This window comes from Pantherophis guttatus, chromosome 4 (genome assembly GCF_059756535.1).
Source record: "Pantherophis guttatus breed Tessera chromosome 4, ASM5975653v1, whole genome shotgun sequence".
NCBI classification, from domain to species: Eukaryota; Metazoa; Chordata; class Lepidosauria; order Squamata; family Colubridae; genus Pantherophis; species Pantherophis guttatus.
In genome coordinates, this window is record NC_142066.1 from 125,382,859 (window position 1) to 125,401,603 (window position 18,745).

Consider the following 18,745-nt stretch of genomic DNA (forward strand, 5'->3'; position numbering starts at 1 on the left):
TCAAGGGGCTACTATTGCCATACCTATGATTGATGAGAACTAGTGGGGGTAGATAGAATTAGTTTGCAGCAGCTGCATCAATATTACACTAAAATTTCATGTGGTCCTGCAGGTAGCATCATGTCCATCTCCAGATATGGCCTCAGTGGGTGAGATGAAACCCAATTTGAGTCCAACATGATAATCACTTGTTTGACATAAAAACACCGTAGAGTACAACATACTGTAATTCAAGTCTCTTAAGCACTTATCCAATATTTCTTGGATTGTTAGGCTTGAATGTTTGCTTCACTCATTTTGATTTTTGCTTGGCTACAGTAAGGCTGTAAAATAAGATAAGACATAGATAAATCAAAGCTTCTGGATCTTTTTGGGAAACAAAAATCTTATCACAGAAAAAAAGTTATAGCACAGTGGAATGCCACATTTCCACATGAACATCTGGTTCCAAATGGAAGGCTGATTTACTTCCTGGTTTATTCAGGACTGGATTCAAGGTTAAAATGGGTGGTGGTCTTAATGTTTAGAACTAAATAAGTCAAAGGAGTCCTGGAAGAGGAGATAGTTAGAGATGACATTTTATTTATTTGTTAGATTTTTTCCCCCTGCCTTTTTACTCTGTATAAGTAACTAAAGGCAGCAAACATGCCTGATAATTCCTCCTCCTCCTATTTTCCCACAACAACAATCTGTGAGGTGATTCTGGCTGAGAGAGAAAAAGTATCTCGAAGTCATCCTGCTGGCTATGGCCAAACTTCAGCTTATGCTAGCCTCTGCACACTCCCTCCCTTCCTCCCCCTCCTTCCCTTCCTTTCCTCCCACTTTCTTTCTCCTTCTCCCCATGATCTGGACCCACATTTTGAGTAGTTAAGTCTACAGAGAAGTGATGATATTAAACCATGGTGTGTATTTTAATAGTGTTTTATCAGTTCCTCATAAAAATGCTACTCAAATTATAATAAATTGCCAACTTAGTGACATGGAGATACTTACCTGGAATTAATCGGACTGCTAAATTAGGAGACAAAAACAAAGCCATCAGATCACATATCAGTGGAGCAGTACTGACTTTACCATTAGGCAGATTGAATCAGCTGCTTAAGGTGTCACAGATAGATTTAAAAAAAAAAGTTAATTACTTAATTTATCATTGTATACTGTAAATTAAAGGTTGCACAGTAATCAAATATGCTCTTCTATTTTTTTTTATCATCCCAATGCCCACAGCAAACTGAGTAGCTTTCAAGCGCTCATATTTATTGCATGTGGAGCTATGCTACTGGTATATTTCTCAGCATTAAATACATTCAGTTAATGTAAGTTAAGAAAGGGATAAATTAAGAAAGATAAGTGCCCAAATTCATAATCTATGACTTTGAGTAATGTAAAAGTTAAAAAAAGACTCCAAATTAAACAAAAAGATAATATAAAACCCAATTAACAAATCACAATCACATATAAGAATACATTTAACTGTCTTCTAAACCTAGAAAGAAGACAATAAATTTTTTAAAAGGCTCCAATAGTAATTATTTGTCTGACTGGTTTAAACTATTCAAATTCTGCTGATTACTTTGTACCCTTCTATAATTCTGAAAAGCACATCCATTACAAAGGTATTGGTTTTTTTTTCTTTATTTTTTAGACAGTTGCTTTAGGACAATTTTTATTTCACCATATTTTAGAAGGAGGAGTATTAAGATTTCTAATAGCTTGTTGCTTCATTCTTTCTATCTGTTCTATATTATCTACCTTTTTATGATGTTTGATAACTTTTTTGAGAAACATTACAAAGAAATAAATACTACCACTCAAAGACAAGTAAACTTTTGTTTTCCAAGTTTGTTAGACCAAATAAATTCTCTTACTTTGTTCTTCCAGGCAAATACGAAGATTTCTAAACATATGTTTATATGTTTAGTCTCATATGCATTATGCTTAACCCTTACAAGCTACCCATGTTGAGTTATTAAAACTGTTATTATTCACATGATTTTAAATTAACATATCTTACTTTACTTTATTGATTAGCCCTTGGGCCAAAATTAACATATCTAATAAGAGAGTATAAAATAATATCTTGTAGGATTGCAAACCTCAAAGAAAATAAGAATCATAGTTTGCAATGCTATAAAGCCAGGGTTCTGCAGAGAATTGGAATCTGATTGATTGTAATCTTTGGGGGGGCGGGGTAGAGTTGATTTAGAATTAGATTCTGCCTTAATACATTTTTAAATCAGCATCTCTTTAATTACTGCATTGATGCAAATATGCATCCCAGCTTTAAGAGAAATGTAACCAATTGAAATCAAGCATGGAGGGAATTCTTTGTATTTGACTCAGACTATAATACTCCTTTCTGGCCTTAAATGTTTTTATGATGCCGGATTAGTGTAATAATTTAGTGATAACTCAAGAACGTATTCTTTACATGCAATAACACTGCACATATGCAAGGACTGAATGATTGGGCCATACCAGAAATGTTTAGTTTATTTCCAATTTGTACAGAATACATATAAGATATCAAAACATCCTGATGAGGCGGGATTTCCTTTCCTGGTATTATTTGGCTTGATACTGACATTGTATCATAAATAGAGGTTGGATCCACAGAATGGTGGCCAGTCAATGTTACTGGTTCTCAAACACTTGCTTAGAATCTGAATCAGAGTCCTAGTAATATAACGCAAAAGCCTTCAGAGCTATTTTTATGGTTCTGCTTGTATGGCATGTACACAAGCTCTTGTGTTAGATAAGCAGGTAGAGGCCATAGCTGGAGGACTTTGTGCAGTTACAACTGGTATACTAGTTACAGCACTACTTGCAGCCCTAGCCACTCATTCATGTGCTTGGGTTACCACTCAACATCAGAGTCGGAAATCACTACAAAATGCAGTGGCTAAAATATTAGCAAGTCAAAGTTGCTAGACTCATATCATATCTATTTGAGAGTTGTTGGACTACCTACCATTAGGTTTCTGGGTATAATTCAAAGTACTGGTTTTCAGTTATAAAACCATAGAGAGATTAGCACCAATGTACTTTTTATCTACCATACCCATGCCATATACATATTTAAATGTTTTTTTTTAGGTTTGTGAAGTGAAGAAAGCAAGAGCTCACAACCAGTGATTTCCAGTTGCACCCCCATGTTATTGAACAGCCTCCTTCTAGAAATTGAATCAGCACAACCATTTTGCCCTCTGAAACTATGAAAGACTGAGATATCATAGAGAGCATTTGGAGAACAAATGGTCATTATTGTTCCTACTGTTTTATTGGGAATGTCCTGTGGAATTGGGATCATAGAAAACACCCAAGAGCATAGAAGAGTTCAGAGGCAGGTGCATAAATAAATGTCTTAAACGTATTTATTCATATGATAAATCATATTAACTATGTACAACAGAGATCAAGTTTCATGAGGAACGAACATGAAAAGAGAGAGATGGATAGAGCAAGGTGGAAAAGGTTGGAGGGGGTTTTATACTCAGGGTAAGCCCCTTCTTTCCACATAGAGGTGGAGACACTCTCTGCCTCCACTGGTGTCTATATGACACATGTGCCAATGGCTTGCAAATACTTGACAGTTCCCCTCCTTGCGAGCCAATGGCATGCAAACACACTAATGCAATGCACAACAGATTTTACTGTGTGAGACATAACTTCCTACACAGATCTTTGTGCCTATTCGCTGGTAGAGGTTTTGTGAAAATTCTAATTGGTGTTTGCTGTTTGATGTTTGGTCTGACACTGTGTTAAAGATATAAAACCCATCTCTACTAGTTGTCTAACATTTTGATAACAGATATCAATATGTCTGGACCTTTTCCCCACCGCATAGGCTTTGGCAATGCCTATGGCCCCGGTGTTGTCTTCTATAATTTGGATGGGCAAAGTCGATGATGTCCAGATGCTAGAGATTAAGGCATCAAACCATACCAGATCGTTCCCTGCCTCTGATAGGCATGCAAATTCGACCTCAGCGGTGGAGCATGAAACAAATTTCTGTTGCCCCACATGCCAATGGATGGGTGCCCCATTTAACAGTACCAAGAAGCCCGAAGTACTCCTATGTGTCTTGGTATCTCCGGCCCAGTCCTCATCCACAAAGCATTCTAATTGGGCCTTGTCTCTATTCTCAGGTTCCAAGCGAAGCACATAATCTGCTGTGGTCTTGAGATACCTTAATAACTTTTTAATGGCCAACCAGTGGAACTGGGTAGGATGTTCCACTTGTCTGGATAGCAGGTTCACGGCCAGGGCAATGTCTGGACGGCTCCAATTACTTATATATAATAATGAGCCGACCACTGACCTAAATAGAGTATTATTTTGGAACTCTGGGCTTGTGTGCCAAACCATAATAGTCGGTCTGCATTGGGATAGCAGTTGGCTTGCTATCTTCCATTTTACATTTCACCAAAAGTTCCTCTATCTTCTCCTTTTGGGAGACAGCAAAACCTTTTGGTGTAGTGACAATTTGTATGCCTAGGTACTTGTCCACATATCCTAAAGACTTTAGAGTGAACCTTTTTTGTAGAGTCTTGGCAAATACATTACATCCCCCCTTGTCAGGCCCTATATATAAAAGGTCATCGACATACACTAGGACTTTCTCCAACCCCCCCTTTGGTATCCCTTGTGAAGGTACATTTATCAGCTGGAGATGGATGGAAACCCAGTGATTTGAGTGTTGTAGTCAGGCATTTGTACCACATTCTGCCTGATTGTTTGAGGCTGTACAAACTTTTCTTCAGAAGCCAGGTGTGGCCTTCCTGCTGCTGGAATCTGGGGGCACCTCTGACATAAATTTTTTGTTTTAAATGTGCGTGTAAATAAGCAGTTTGCATGTCGAATTGAAAAATGTGTTCCCCATGTGCTGCTGCGGTGACCAAAGCAGCCCTCACACTTTCTGCTCTCACGGTGGGTGAGTAGGTTTCATCAAAGTCCTGTAAGTAGCGCTGTGCGTAGCCTTGTGCTACTAGCCGGGCCTTATAAAGGAGTTTGTTATTGGGCATTGGCTTGACCTTGTAGACCCAACGGGTGCCAATTGCCTTCCTCTGTTTGGGGACTTCCATGGGGATGAAGAATTTCAGTTTTTTGTGACTGTCCATTTCTCACTCCATTACCCTCCACCTGCGCTGTTCTTCCTCGGGAAGCTGGAGGACATCTGTGTATGTTTTAGGGGCCATGGTAACGCTGTTGACCGAGGCCACACAGCCAATGTCCAACCTTTTGGGTGGCACCCCTTTATTGGAGCGTTTTGACCGTCTGGGGAATTGCCACTCACCATCATCACTGTCATCCGGAGCATCGGTGTCAGAATTGGAGCTGCCGGATGCATCTTTCCAATCGAAATGAGGCGGGCCTCTGTCCCGGGCGCTGCGAAGATATGGACATTTTGGTGAGGCAGGAAATGTGAAGTCACCCAGGGATTGCTTGTCCAAATTGTCAGAGTCAGGTAGGGATTCATCACCATCTGGATCTTCGCTGGTCTGTAGTTTGGAGTATGTTGGTTCATCCTCTTTAGGTGGTGCTGGTAGTTCAGTGTCATTTCTAATAGGGGAATAACAAGGTTCATTGGAATGAATTCTTGACCAATTTGACCGCTCCTCAAAGGAAGCTGATCTTTTTTTTTTTTTTTATTTGATTTATATGCCGCCCTTCTCCGGAGACTCAGGGCGGCTTACAATGTGCTCAGCAATAGCCTTCATCCTTTTGTATATTTATACAAAGTCAGCTTATTGCCCCCACAACTGAGTCCTCAATTTACCTACCTTAGAAAGGATGGAAGGCTGAGTCAACCTTGAGCCTTGGCGAGATTCGAACCTGCAGTAACTGCAGGCAGCTGATCTTAATAACTAGCTTAATAACAGGGTGCCTTAGATCACTTGAGACAATGACAAGGTTATTTTTGTCTACAAATCTAGAGGCCTTGCTGCCAGTTGCATAACCTATAAATCTGAGCCTCCTCGATGCCTTGCCCCCCTTTCTTCTGAGGTGCTTGGGAATATGGACCCAGGCATAGGAACCAAAAATTCTCAGGTGTAAGAGGCTAGGTTTCCTTTCATGGACCAGGAAGTATGGTGTTTGGTTAATGGCACTACTCCATGTCCTGTTGACTAGATAATTAGCCATTTTGACCGCTTGTGCCCAAAAACCTTGGCTCATGTCGGCATCTGCAAATAAGCAATTCATGATATTCTGCAGCACGCCATTTCTCCTTTCTACAATGCCATTCTCCAAAGGCATTTGAGGCAATGATTTAAAATGGAGGATACCTCTCTCCTTCATCCACTTTTCAAAAGTCCTGGATGTAAACTCAGTTCCCCTATCGCTCTGCACCTGAGCGATGCACACCTTGTGTTGCGTTTGGATCTGATTGTAAAGATATTTGAAGTTGGTAAAGACTTCAGTTTTGTCCTTTAAAATAAATACATGGCCATAACGAGAGTAATCATTGACTACCATTAAAAAATAACGCCCCTTGCCAAGGAAGGGTCTAAAAGGACCAACCAAATCCATGTGTACCAACTAATAAGGGTACCTTGCATGTCGGGAAGAGACCTTAGGTATAGCAGCAGTATTTGATTTTGCTGCCTTACAGATGGCACATTCTAAATAGGTATTACAATTCTTTATCTTAAGGCCATCAGAAAAATCTTGCATTTTCCTAATAACCGGGAAGCTGGCATGGCCAAGCCTGCGGTGTAATATATGTGCACAATCCAAATGTAAAGGTTTACCCATGCACACTTTGTCAACTTTATGTATCTTATCATTACCAGTCTTGGTCTGTGCAGTAATGACAGTAGGCACTGGATTAATGGTCACCTTAGAGTTTCTCAGAGTTGGCTGAAGAGTTGTGATCTTAATGGGCTCAGCCTTAATGGCTTTGGATGTCCTAGGAACCGGTTTAGGAGCTTCATTGGGATTAGGGCCAGCATCCTTGAGTTTGGAGAACCTGAGGGCTGGCACAGGAGCTTTCTGCTCTATCTGGGCGCTACCCCCTGTGCCCTCTTATTAGGTGTCTTGTGCCTTTTGACCTTTGCTTTTGGGGAAAAATAAGGCAAATTGTTGATTTTTACAATATCGCCAACAACATCCCCACTTTCAAAAATATAACCTCCACCCTTCTCAAATACCAGTTTTACATTTTTATCCTCAGTCAATTTTAAAATACTTAAAAGGTTGTTCTTGATTGAGGGAACATACAGTGCCCCAGTAACATCTCCTATACCAGGCACATTGATCACGCCTTCCCCAGTTACCTCTGCCTTGTCCCCAGTGGCAACTTTTACTGAGGACTTGAGTGGGTGTAAAACCTTAAATGGTTGCTTCTTGTTCGCTATATGCGTTGATGCACCTGAATCAAGAAGCCACAGCCCCTCAGCATCCTGTACCTGGGAGGTGGGATTGTCACCTGTGACACTACAGAATTGGTATCCTTTATGACCACCTCCCCCTCTTCCACGGCCTCTTTTATTTTTATTATGCTTATGTCCAGCCGTGTTGGCCCTAGAGTGAGGGTACTCCCTTTTAAAGTGACCTTGCATGCCACAGTCAAAGCAGGTGGGAAGGGTATTAATCCTTTCACTTGTGTCCTGGCACCTCCTCTGAGGCCTAGGCCTGTGGTATGCCTCCTTCATTTCTTTTTGTTCCTCATCTCTGCGCCTTAAATCTTCCTCAATAAAGCGACCAGAAAAGTATTCTATATTTCTTTGTTCCCTAGAAACCCCTTCTAGAGAAATAATGAAGGGACTCCAGGATTTGTCTAGGGAGTTCAACATTACACTAATTAAAGTGGATTCAGGAACAGGCTCCCCCCTCTGTATAAGCTCATTCCTCATGTCTTTAAGCATTGCCAAATGTTCCCCCATCTTGTCACCAGGTTTGAGTTTATAATTGTGAAAAATTCTTGACAATCTGCTGGTTGCAGCCATATTGTCACTATGGAACAAATTATATAGGGCAGTCCAAACTTCCTGAGCTGTGAGACCATCTGAAAGACTGGCATATAGAGCTGTGTCTATAGAACTTAACAGGGTTGTGTAAGCTCTTTTATGCAGGAACTCGATTTCAGGGCTCCAAGGTAAAGGAGATGGTCTTTTGATCATGTCCAGGGTATTTTCTCTTAAGAGAATTATCTGAATCTCTTTACACCATTTTTTAAAATTCTGACCACTTAAATGTAATTTTTCAAAATTATTTGGCAAAGTTACAAAACTATTACCATTAAACTGCATGGGGAATTGTTCAAAGGGCTGAAAAGAGCCTGTTGTGAATGGCATTGGGATCCCTAAGCCTGGAATCGACTGCTTAGGTCTGGCTCCTTCTTGTAGTCTTTCTGTAGTTTAAGTAACTGGGCACATGCAGGAAATGGAGCACGCTCTAAAGCCTTTTCTTGTTGGAGCTCTGATCTCCCTCTCTGGGTTCTGAAGTCAGGCCTGGCTGAAGCCTCAGCATAGGCCCGAAAATCAGCTGTGTGGCAGGGAAACCTTGGAGTAGCTAGAAGAAGGCCTGGAGATCTTTCAGGAGATTGGAGGCACATCAGATGAGGTGGATCTGGGACCTTGGGGTGGCTGGTGGCTGGTTGCTCCCTAATTTCCAGGGCAGTGATCAGGGTCTCTATGGTTTCTTTGATGCTTGCCGTGGTAGGCGTGGCCTGGCAAGGGGCTTGTAGGTTTGGAGTGGTCCTCTGGGCCACTGGAATGCTGAACTGACTGGCTGGCATTGTAGGCCTGGACCATGGAGCTGGGGTAGGCCTGGCTCGTGGTTCTGGCAAAGTGCCCAGGGGAGCCGCCATCTTGGGGGAAGTTGGCTCCAGAAGGGAGCTGGTGGCCATTTTGTTTGGCAGGAAACTGTGTGAGGGGAGAGTGTCTCTGGCGGCAGTCGCCATCTTGGAGAGATCAGGCAGGGGAGTCCTTACCGGGATGGCAGGCATCTGTGGTCCTGCCTCCACAGGCCTCTTTCTGGCTGCTGCCCTTGTCTTAAGGAGGGAGGCAAGCGCTGCTCGGCACTCCTCTTCTGACATCTCAGCCACTTGCCTCTCCAGGCTTTCATCTTGTCCTTCTGCCCCCTCGTCGTCAGTGCTGAAGAAGCCTTCTCCAGCATCGCTTGCCTCAGCCCCTGGGAACTCTTGCGGCATCTGGGTGGCCTCTGGCTACCAGGTTGTAGCTGGATGGAAATCCCCTTTGATGTTTTCCATATGCGATTCAGACTGGGGCTGATGTGAAGTTCTCCTCCATTGAAGGCCTCTGGTCACAACAGGGTAGCTTCTCTCACAGATTATTTTGGAGGGCATCTTGCCTTTTCAACAGCTCCTGGACTGGAGTTCTGCCACCCTTTCCTCTGCTACCATTCTGTGGAATTGGGATCTGTAGAAAACACCCAGGAGCATAGGAGAGTTCAGAGGCAGATGCATAAATAAATGTCTTAAACATATTTATTCATATGATAAATCATATTAACTATGTACAACAGAGATCAAGTCTCATGAGGAACGAACATGAAAAGAGAGTGATGGAGAGAGCAAGGTGGAAAAGGTTGGAGGGGGTTTTATACTCAGGGTAAGCCCCTCCTTTCCACATAGGGGTGGAGACACTCTCTGCCTCCACTGGTGTCTATATGACACATGTGCCAATGGCTTCCAAATACTTGACATGTCCATTTTATTTTGTCTCTGCTTTTAAGTTTTCATCATATCTTATGTTTTTATGAGGTTAACTGCAGCGGTGACTTTGGAGATCTTTGGTATAAAAATACAACTTCATACAGGTTGTTTTTTGATATTATTATTATTATTATTATTATTATTATTATTATTATTATTAAAAACAATCCTTCTGTGAACCAGACTACAGCTTTTTGCACATAAAGCATACTAGGATTACATCAAATAATATTACATCAAAGATCACAATCTCTAGAGATCACAATCTCTTAGAGTCCCTAATAGAATTCCTGAAGTATTCATCTTTTATCCATAGATTTAGAAAACCCATTAATTCTTTACTTCTCTAGATTTTTGAGTAGTTTTCTCTTTGGAGATTATTTTTTCATCTAACAATCCACCAAAAATAAGAAGCAACTCAGTTGTCTTAAAAAGGTTCATTCTCTTCTCTATAAAAGCTATGAGTAACCTGCCAGGTTGCAAAGAAACTATTTTGAGATTTTAACAGTTAATCTCAAACAAACATAAAAGCAGACAAAATAAAAAGTATATTCTATAGCTTCCTTATACTATATATGTCCATTAGGGGAAGATACCAAATTGTTCCCTTGTGCAAAAACTGCAGAGCTGTAGATCCTCTGAGAAGACTATTTAGCAATAAATTATTATGCCTGATAGTATAGCACTGATGTATATTACATTGTATGACTACTTTGCTGTCAGTAAAAAATAAAGTATTCAGATTCCATCACTTAACTGTAATGAAGAAAAGGAGGAGGGGGTTTCATAATTGCCCAGGGGACTTCTTTAAATTCTCACAATTCATATACAGAAGTCTAACAGCATTTAATGTTAAGATAAAAATGATAAAAAAAAAACCTCCTCAGTTTTCAATGAGCAAGAAGTACAGTCAAAATTCCTGGCATTAGATTAGTTTATCTAATAGTTTCCAACAGGGACTTTTCAATTTCATTGTAAAACTTCTAGGAATAAAATTTTAACCTATTATCAGAAAGTTTTCAAATTTTCTCAGATTTTTACCATGTTTTCTATTTTTTTTTACCATAAAACTGATCCATAAATTGCTATATAATTTACCAGGATCATATCCTGTTATGTCTTTCATGGGCATAAAAAAAAAAGACTGAATTTTCTCTAAAAACTAAGAGTACTTAGGAATAATACCTAGGATGCAATGAGTGCTTACTGAACTAAAAGATGAACTCTGAATTTTACAGTGTTAAATAATATCCATTGTACTGATTTCTCAACCTAACTGTATAATAATAATTTATTATTTTTTTGTTAAATATACAGTATATGCCACCTAACAATTCTGGATGGTTGTCAATTGTTAAAACAAAGGATAATACAACCCCCCCCCAAAAAAAACAGCACAAGATGAAAGAATGCAAGTAACCCTTACTTAACAACCACTTGTTCAGCCCCCAGTTGAATTTACAACAGCACTGAACAAATGGTGTTCACAATCACAAACACTCACATCTCTCCTCAGCCAGTATTGATTCTTCTTTAGCCAACATGGTTGCCACGAAGCAGGGCAAAATTCCTTTAGCCCATGAATCCTGCACCCTGCTAAAAGTAAGCACCTCATAAGCAAACAGCATGATGCTGTCTCTGAAAGTAAGGCTAATGACTCAAGTAAGTCTCAGCTATGTATCCTTGGGAAGAAGATTTAAACTGTGCAAAAACTGCCTTCCATTGTTGGAAGCAACCTTGGCAAATGACTTTGTGTATTTTTGCTCTTGACTCTGGCTATGTTTTTGACCTTAGCACATTCCTGACAAAGTCTAGAGCTCTTCCCTCAGTGCTTTTTCACACATTAAGGGTTTCTGATTACAGAAGTCTGAATCAGATTATGTCAGCCTTTAGTCTGCTACTGTGCACATACATGTTCTTCCTCCATCTTCCCCGCTGTTTTTTTGCTTCCCCTGCCTCCTATCTGCTGCCATTTCTCCAGACAACTTTCATAGTACCTTATAAGCAGAGTTGTAAAGCTCTGCTTCAATTGCTATGCACCAACCATCCTGTACCCACCTTCTCCTGTACTTCCCATTGTTTCTTCATTTTGACCAAGGAATCTTTCCTGTTCCCCTACCCAGCATCATCATGCCCATATTTTGTCTAGCAGGTTTTTCTTTGCTGACGCTGTGATACAAAACTTGCACAATTTCCATGCACTGGCACAAAATCTTTACCACCTGGTCAGCTTAGGATCAAAGCATATCACTTGAGACTAGATTAACATTATCTACCACAGGGTCCAATGTTGGCTCTTGAGGTGGGAGTGCACCATGACCTTCTAAGGGACCAAATTAAGAACTAATTCTGGGTTGTGAGCTGCTCAGAGTTATTTAAGCTGGCCAGCAATACAAATCTAATAAATAAAAAACTTTTTTTTTTGCAAAAATGTAACAATGATTGACAGATTACTAAGAGATGTGTATATAGGAACTGATTACTTTGAAGATTAATTTCCCCCCCCCCAAAAAAGGGTTATTATCTGAAGACTTGCATGTGCCTTATCTAATAAAAAACATGACTGTTTTCAAAATGGGATCCTTTCTTTTTCCTTCCCCCCCCCCAACAGTTGCATTTTTCTCCTTACCATTGACCGAGGTTAGGGAGGGGGATTTGAAAATTCTATATTTGCCACAGATTTTGCACACATGTTTTAAGTTAATGGTTCAGAAAGATCCTAACAGCTGAGCAATGCTTTGCAGGACAATCTGATGAAATAGCAAAACACCTTGCAGCTCCTACTAATCGTGATTCCAGGTTTTAAATATTCAGAATGAGACTAACTGAAAAGCAAAGGTGGGCAATTTGGAGACAAATTCTACTTTTCATGATTTTAAAGTAAAGTTGGTCGTTAAGTGAATCATGCAGTTCTTAAATTAATTCAACTTCATTTAACTTGACTTTACTTCTCGGAAGTCAGTTGGGGAGATCTGAAATGGAAATCACATGAACCTGGGATGATCCTCGGATACTATAACTATCATAAATATGTGCTGGTTGCCAAATTCCCAAATTACAATCAAGTGTGCACAGGGACATTGCAACAGTTGTAAGATCCTTTTTTCAGTGCTTTATAACAAGAGCTACCTGTACATCAACATGCCTGAGGGAATATTAACTTACATATTTATATATATTTATCTTGAAGAATCAAAACAACATTGTTGTGCTTGTCTCTGGATAAACATGCATACAATAGCTCACATATGTTGTTTATAGTTTCTTACAAAACAGAATGTTTCACAGCTGGTGAAATGAGGCTCAGCGTAAAAGAATAAAAATATGCTAAATGTTACCTTTGTATGCAAATAAAACTTCATTGTTCCTATCCATCCAATCTGTCTTCCTTCTGAAAAAAGGAAGGAGAGAATTACTTAAGTATTAGGAATGCTGAATATATAGACTAATGCCAAAGTTATTTAGAAGAAAACTATATCTCAGTGCTTGCTGGCAAGTTACTCTGAAACAGCAATCAGTATTTTACTTAGCCAAGAGGAATGCTGTTTTATTCTTAGTTCATCTTAATTTGAAAATAATTATTACAATAAAACACCCAAGGAACTCAAAACATCCCATTAGGTTTGCCTAATCACCACATTTAGGGCTTTTTAAATGGGGTTAAAGCAGTGGTGGGATTCAAGTAATTTAACAACCAGTTTTCTGCCCTAATGATTTCTTCCAACAACCAGTTTGCCAAACTGCTCAGAAAGTTAACAACCGGTTTTCCCAAAGTGGTGCGAACTGGCTGAATCCCACCACTAGGTTAAAGGCTGCATGACTTTCTGAAGGAGAGGCTGATCCAGGACAGATACTGGGGGACAGAGAAGTTGGGTGGATCTGGAGGATAGTTGGGGAAAACAATTAATCCTGGGAGAAAGTTTATTTTGTATAACTGATATTAATTTGGTTACTTCCTCCTTTTCTTTCTAGGGGTTGCAGATATCCTGGGACTTTCTCTGTTATGTCCAGAGCAATAGTCTTGGGAGATGAGGTTTGGCATGGAAGCACACCAGGATCCCAAACTGCACATCCCATAGCTTTCTTAGTAGAAAGGGAAATGAATCATGTTTATGTCCCTAGTCCTAATAGAACATCCAACTCACTTCTAGTATTGTAGTTACCACGATTCTCCTCCTAGCCGGTCTGGGAAACACTTCATTTCTACTCATTTTTCATGGATGGTCGCTTCTAGCACCCCTGTGCTGGAAATGAAGGCATCCTGGAGAAGACTTGGCAAATGTATGCCATGGAATCAAGCAGCAGCACTTCGAGTTAACCCAAAGGGCTCTGCGCTTCCACGAGTTGCTGATCCCGCCCGCTCGCTAGAGATTTTTCCATCAGGTTCTGCCAACTTGGACAGATGGAGTTAGGGGGGCACGTAAAGAGGCTCCGCTGCGGCTAACCTGCTGCTCCCTCCTAATTCTGCTGCTGCTATTGCTGCTGCTTTTATTCTTTCTGCTCTGTCGCCGTTTTCCCTTTCTTTCCAGGGTAACTGGCCTGCAGGGACACGGCGCGCCAGAAGACCCTTTTAGCCAAGCTTCCTTCTGTCCGAAAGGAAACAGCGCGGGAGAAGTTCGAATGGGATGAATCGAAAGCCAGTCTACTTTCCCATCCCGCCGTGTGTGGGTTTGCCTGCTCCACCTCGTTTTACAGCTCTCTGGATGCCCGCTGCTTCCTCTGGTCTCTCTTTGGGTGGCAGTAATGGGCGTTGAGGCCACGTACCGCCAACGAGGTAAGAGGAAGAAAGAGGTCTAGGGAAGGGAAGAGACTGGAGGCTGAGGCTGGGTGATTGTTTTGTCTAATGAGTTTCTAAGAAAAAGTTTTATTTTTTGAACAAGTCTGAGGCCCATTGTAAATCACTTTGAGGCTGGGAGGGGAAATAAGACTGACAAGAGTTCAATAATAAAAGTAGTACTTCAATCACCAGTATTGCTAATACTTAATCAATTGTAAGAACGACTAATGATGACTACCACTGAGAAAACGGTTATATTTGAAATATAAACTCCTCTTTCATGTGGAGATCTTACTAATATACCATCTTCTCTATTAGAGATCCAAGGTATTAAAAATGTGTCCTGAAAAGGTTGGGGGAGAAAATGCCCTTTGGTGACCAAGAAAATAAAATCATTCACTGAAATTTAGTTTAGTCTAATTTTAGGTTGATTGACAATAATTGAGGACCATGATCTGTGGGATATTAATATTAAAACAAAAACAATAATTACAACAAATGTCACTTCTCCCTTTCATTAATCAAATGAAAGGGCAAAACAACAAAGTTATTTCATTTAGATTGCCTTTTTTTTTTTTTGCTTAAAACAAAATAAAAGTTACAAATCCCTTCCTGAAGTAAAAATGCAGTAATACCAATATATATGTTGCTCTTTCATTATCCCCAAAATTGCCCAGCAGAAGGCATTTCCTTTCAATATTTCCAGTTCTGTACCACAGTTGTCCCTAACTATTCTTTTTAACATAAATATACATGGCTGTTACCATGTTGTTCTAACACAGTCGAGATAATGAGTACTCTTCAGGTTACTCAGAGCTTCATGACTGACTGAGATCTTAAAGGTAAATGGTTTTGATCCTGTGGTCTAACAATATTTATTCAATGCTTTTTGAGCCATTTTGCTTGAATTCTCTCATCTTTAGGCTATGCAACAGAGTAGAGGTTGTCCTCGGCTCACAACCAGTTGCTTAGAGACTATTTGAAGTTATAACAGAGCTCCCTGGGGGCACTTATGGCCCAGTTCCTAAGTCCCAATGGCTGTCCCATCACGTGACTGTATGTCATGGCATTGTTTCTACAACCTCTTCAGCTGAAGAGGTTGTAGAAACAATGCTTTTAAAAGTCTCTGATGATCCCAGCTGAGTTGCCTGATCATCAGAGGCTTTTAAAAGCATTATTTTTAAAACCCCTTCAGCCGAAGAGATTGTAGAAAAAATGGTTTTAAAAATTTTTTTTAAAAAAAATTGGCCACGCCCACTCGGTCACATTACCACCACCACCACCACCACCCCACCAAGCCATGCCCACAGAACCGGTAGTAACAAATTTTACATTTCACCACTGGTTGTAAGTAAGTATTGTAAGCATTGCCATTGGGTAATTTTGAACCCTGAGACAATGGTGTTACATGCCACCTCCTTTCTGAGGTTATCTGTATTATAAGTATGTTCTGTGTTATTAGTATAAGCTAGTATTATACGGTATTGTCTATTATTGGGGTTTTGTTGCAGCTGAGAGATTTCCTTATTATTTTGTTGAAACTGCATCAAAATTCTGAAAATGTTAAATTGCATTGAAACTGCATCAAAATTAGAAATGTTAAATTTACGCAAGCACAAAACCTAAGAGAAAATTTTTGTAAAATGTTTTACAGATGGCATTTAGATCCTAAAAAATTATCATGTATGTATCCAAACTTGCAAGCTAAATGTTGGAGATGTGAATGTGACGATGCAACTTATTATCATATATGGTGGACTTGTAAGAAAATCAAAGCATTTTGGATAAAAATTTGGTGGGTGATGCAGAACATCTTGAAAAAAAGGTTGAAATTTACTCCGCAGTTGTTTTTATTGGGTATAATTACGAATTGCACAGCATCACTAAACTGATTTTAAATTTAATAGCAGCTAGGCTGTTGGTAGCGCAATATTGGAAGAAGGACTTTTTGCCTACTATTGAAGAGTGGACACTGAAAGTAACGAACTTAGCAGAAATGGCGAAAATTTCAGCGTATTTGAAGGATTATACACAAGAAAGATATGTATCGGAATGGAGAAGATGGATTGATTATATTCAAAATAAGTATCAGACAAGAAAATATCAAATAGCTTATGAATGAATGTTAAGTTTTAGAAGTATTACGTTATTTATAGTGGAGTTAAGTTTTCAGGGGGGGATTTTGTCTAAGGATAGATAGGTTAATTTAGTTTATGATTGTTAACTGAAATACCCTGTATTTTGTTCTGGGAAGTCTGGGGGGAGGGGGGATGCGGGGAAGGGGTGTGGGGTGGTGGGGGAGAGGGGAAAAGGGTGGGGGGAATATGGGGGGGGAAATCTTTTTTTCTGTAAAAGTTTTCAATAAAAAAAAAAATCTGAAAATGAACAAATATGCATTGCTACCTCAATGTTTGAGCCACCCTGAGTCCTACGGAGATAGGGCGGCATACAAATTATATTAAATAAATAAATAAATAAATGTTATGTCTATTTTTTTCCTCAACTTCACCAAAAAAAACCTTTTTTGAAGCTTCTGGAAGAATGGTGGAATATATGTATTAAAAGGTGAATGAGTAATTGAATAAATAAATAAATTCTTAGGTTTGGCCTACATATGCAATAAGAATGGGCAATGTTTTTGTCCAGAAAACATGCAAGACAAAATGAGCTTTTGCACCTGGAAGCTGATAGGAATCTCAACAATCTTTTAATGTATGTAATAATTACACTTAATGATTCAGTGTAATTATTACAAATATTATTATAAGTTTTATAATAAATATGTATATCACTGCTTATAATCATATTGCATTTAATGTCATCAGAGATGTAAAAGTTAATTGTACATCATTATGCCATTGGCATACTGAAACCAATTCTAAAAAAAAAAACGATTTCCCTTTTCTTTTTCTTTTTTATTCAGACTTCTCTGAGGACCAATTCAAATATTTAAAAAAATCCCCAGGAGGTTCTACAAAATGTCAATTTGAGTGACATCATACCACATGGTGATCATACATTATTGAAACTTTGTAATCTACTACACTATTCCCAAGTCAGCCTAAAGCACATTTAAAAATTAATTGCTCTTATAGATTGCAGAGTAACTGTGTCCATCTATTAGAAAGGGAAGGAAGAATCCAGTGGATGTCCTGTCAGTTGCTGTGGTGATGCAAATCATGAATTATTTAATTGCCCATATGGAACTTTGTAATTAGCAACACGCCATGTAGAATTCCACGTAGGGTACAATTTTATACATATCTGCAAGTAAACACTGCTGGCTCATTCAGTAGAAGAAGCAATATAGTATTCATTGGTATTCAGGTACAGTGTCTTAATTCATTCACTGCAATCTAGTAAATAGATAGAAGCTTGAAAGTAAGCAAAGCATGTCAATTTTTGTTGGTCAGAGCATTCTAGCCTTACAACACACATTTATTTGTTTATTTGTTTGTATCCCATCTTTATTACTTTAAAAATAACTCAAGGTGGCGAACACATCCAACATATCTTCCTCCTCCTATTTTCCCTACAACAACAACCCTGTGATGTCAGTTGGACTGAGAAAAAGTGCTGGCCCAAGGTCAGCTGACTTTCATGGCCAAGGCAGCTCTTGAACTCATGGTCTCTTGCTTTTTAGCCCAGTGCCTTAACTAAACCAAACTGGGTCTCTCTAATTCCTAAATGCACTGCCAATTTTAAAATGTGAAAGAATAAAGGTACATATTCTAAATTTCTCTCTGAGTTGGCATGGCACAATTGGGAAAAAGCAGGGGTGAATTTCAGCAGGTTCTGACAGGTTCTGCAGAGATTTTGTAATATCCTTCCCCCAGGAGTGGGGAGGGAATGGGAATTTTGCAGTATCCTTCCCCTGCCACGCCTATCAAGCCATGCCCACCAAGCCACACGATGTCCACAGAACTGGTTAGTAAAAAAAAATTGAATTCCACCACTGGGAAAAAGTAAATTTTGAAATTTTGAATCTTTCAAAATGTTGAATCTTTCTTACCTTGCTTAGAGTACATGATGTCTTTTTAGAGAGTCCAAGGGTGGGATACTCCAACCATGGAAACTGGCTGGAAAGTAAGAGAGTAGAATCCAATTTCAATTTCTATTTTTTAAAGGTAATAGGATTTCTGGTCCTATTATATGCAACAGTGGGAATTTAAGTGGATAAACAATATTAAATTCAGACCTAATGTTATATTAGATAAACTTTGTATAAGATGTTATTGTTGACTACTAAAATGACAAGTTACTAATTCTGAGTTTTGATTGCTAAAATG

The 18,745-nt window shown here is 39.4% G+C and overlaps 2 long non-coding RNA genes across 2 annotated transcripts; one reads left to right on the forward strand and one right to left on the reverse strand.

Moving 5' to 3' along the window:
- Nucleotides 1–114: 114 nt before the first annotated feature.
- LOC132710153 (uncharacterized) lies at nt 115–3,373 on the forward strand. The gene is made up of 2 exons (XR_009620900.1): nt 115–149; nt 3,097–3,373. It is a non-coding gene; the product is annotated as an uncharacterized LOC132710153 (long non-coding RNA).
- A 5,478-nt stretch (nt 3,374–8,851) lies between these two features.
- LOC117654989 (uncharacterized) lies at nt 8,852–13,867 on the reverse strand. Its single transcript, XR_015734347.1, has 3 exons — nt 13,825–13,867; nt 13,018–13,070; nt 8,852–9,383 (listed from the first exon to the last, which is right to left on the reverse strand). It is a non-coding gene; the product is annotated as an uncharacterized LOC117654989 (long non-coding RNA).
- Nucleotides 13,868–18,745: the final 4,878 nt, after the last annotated feature.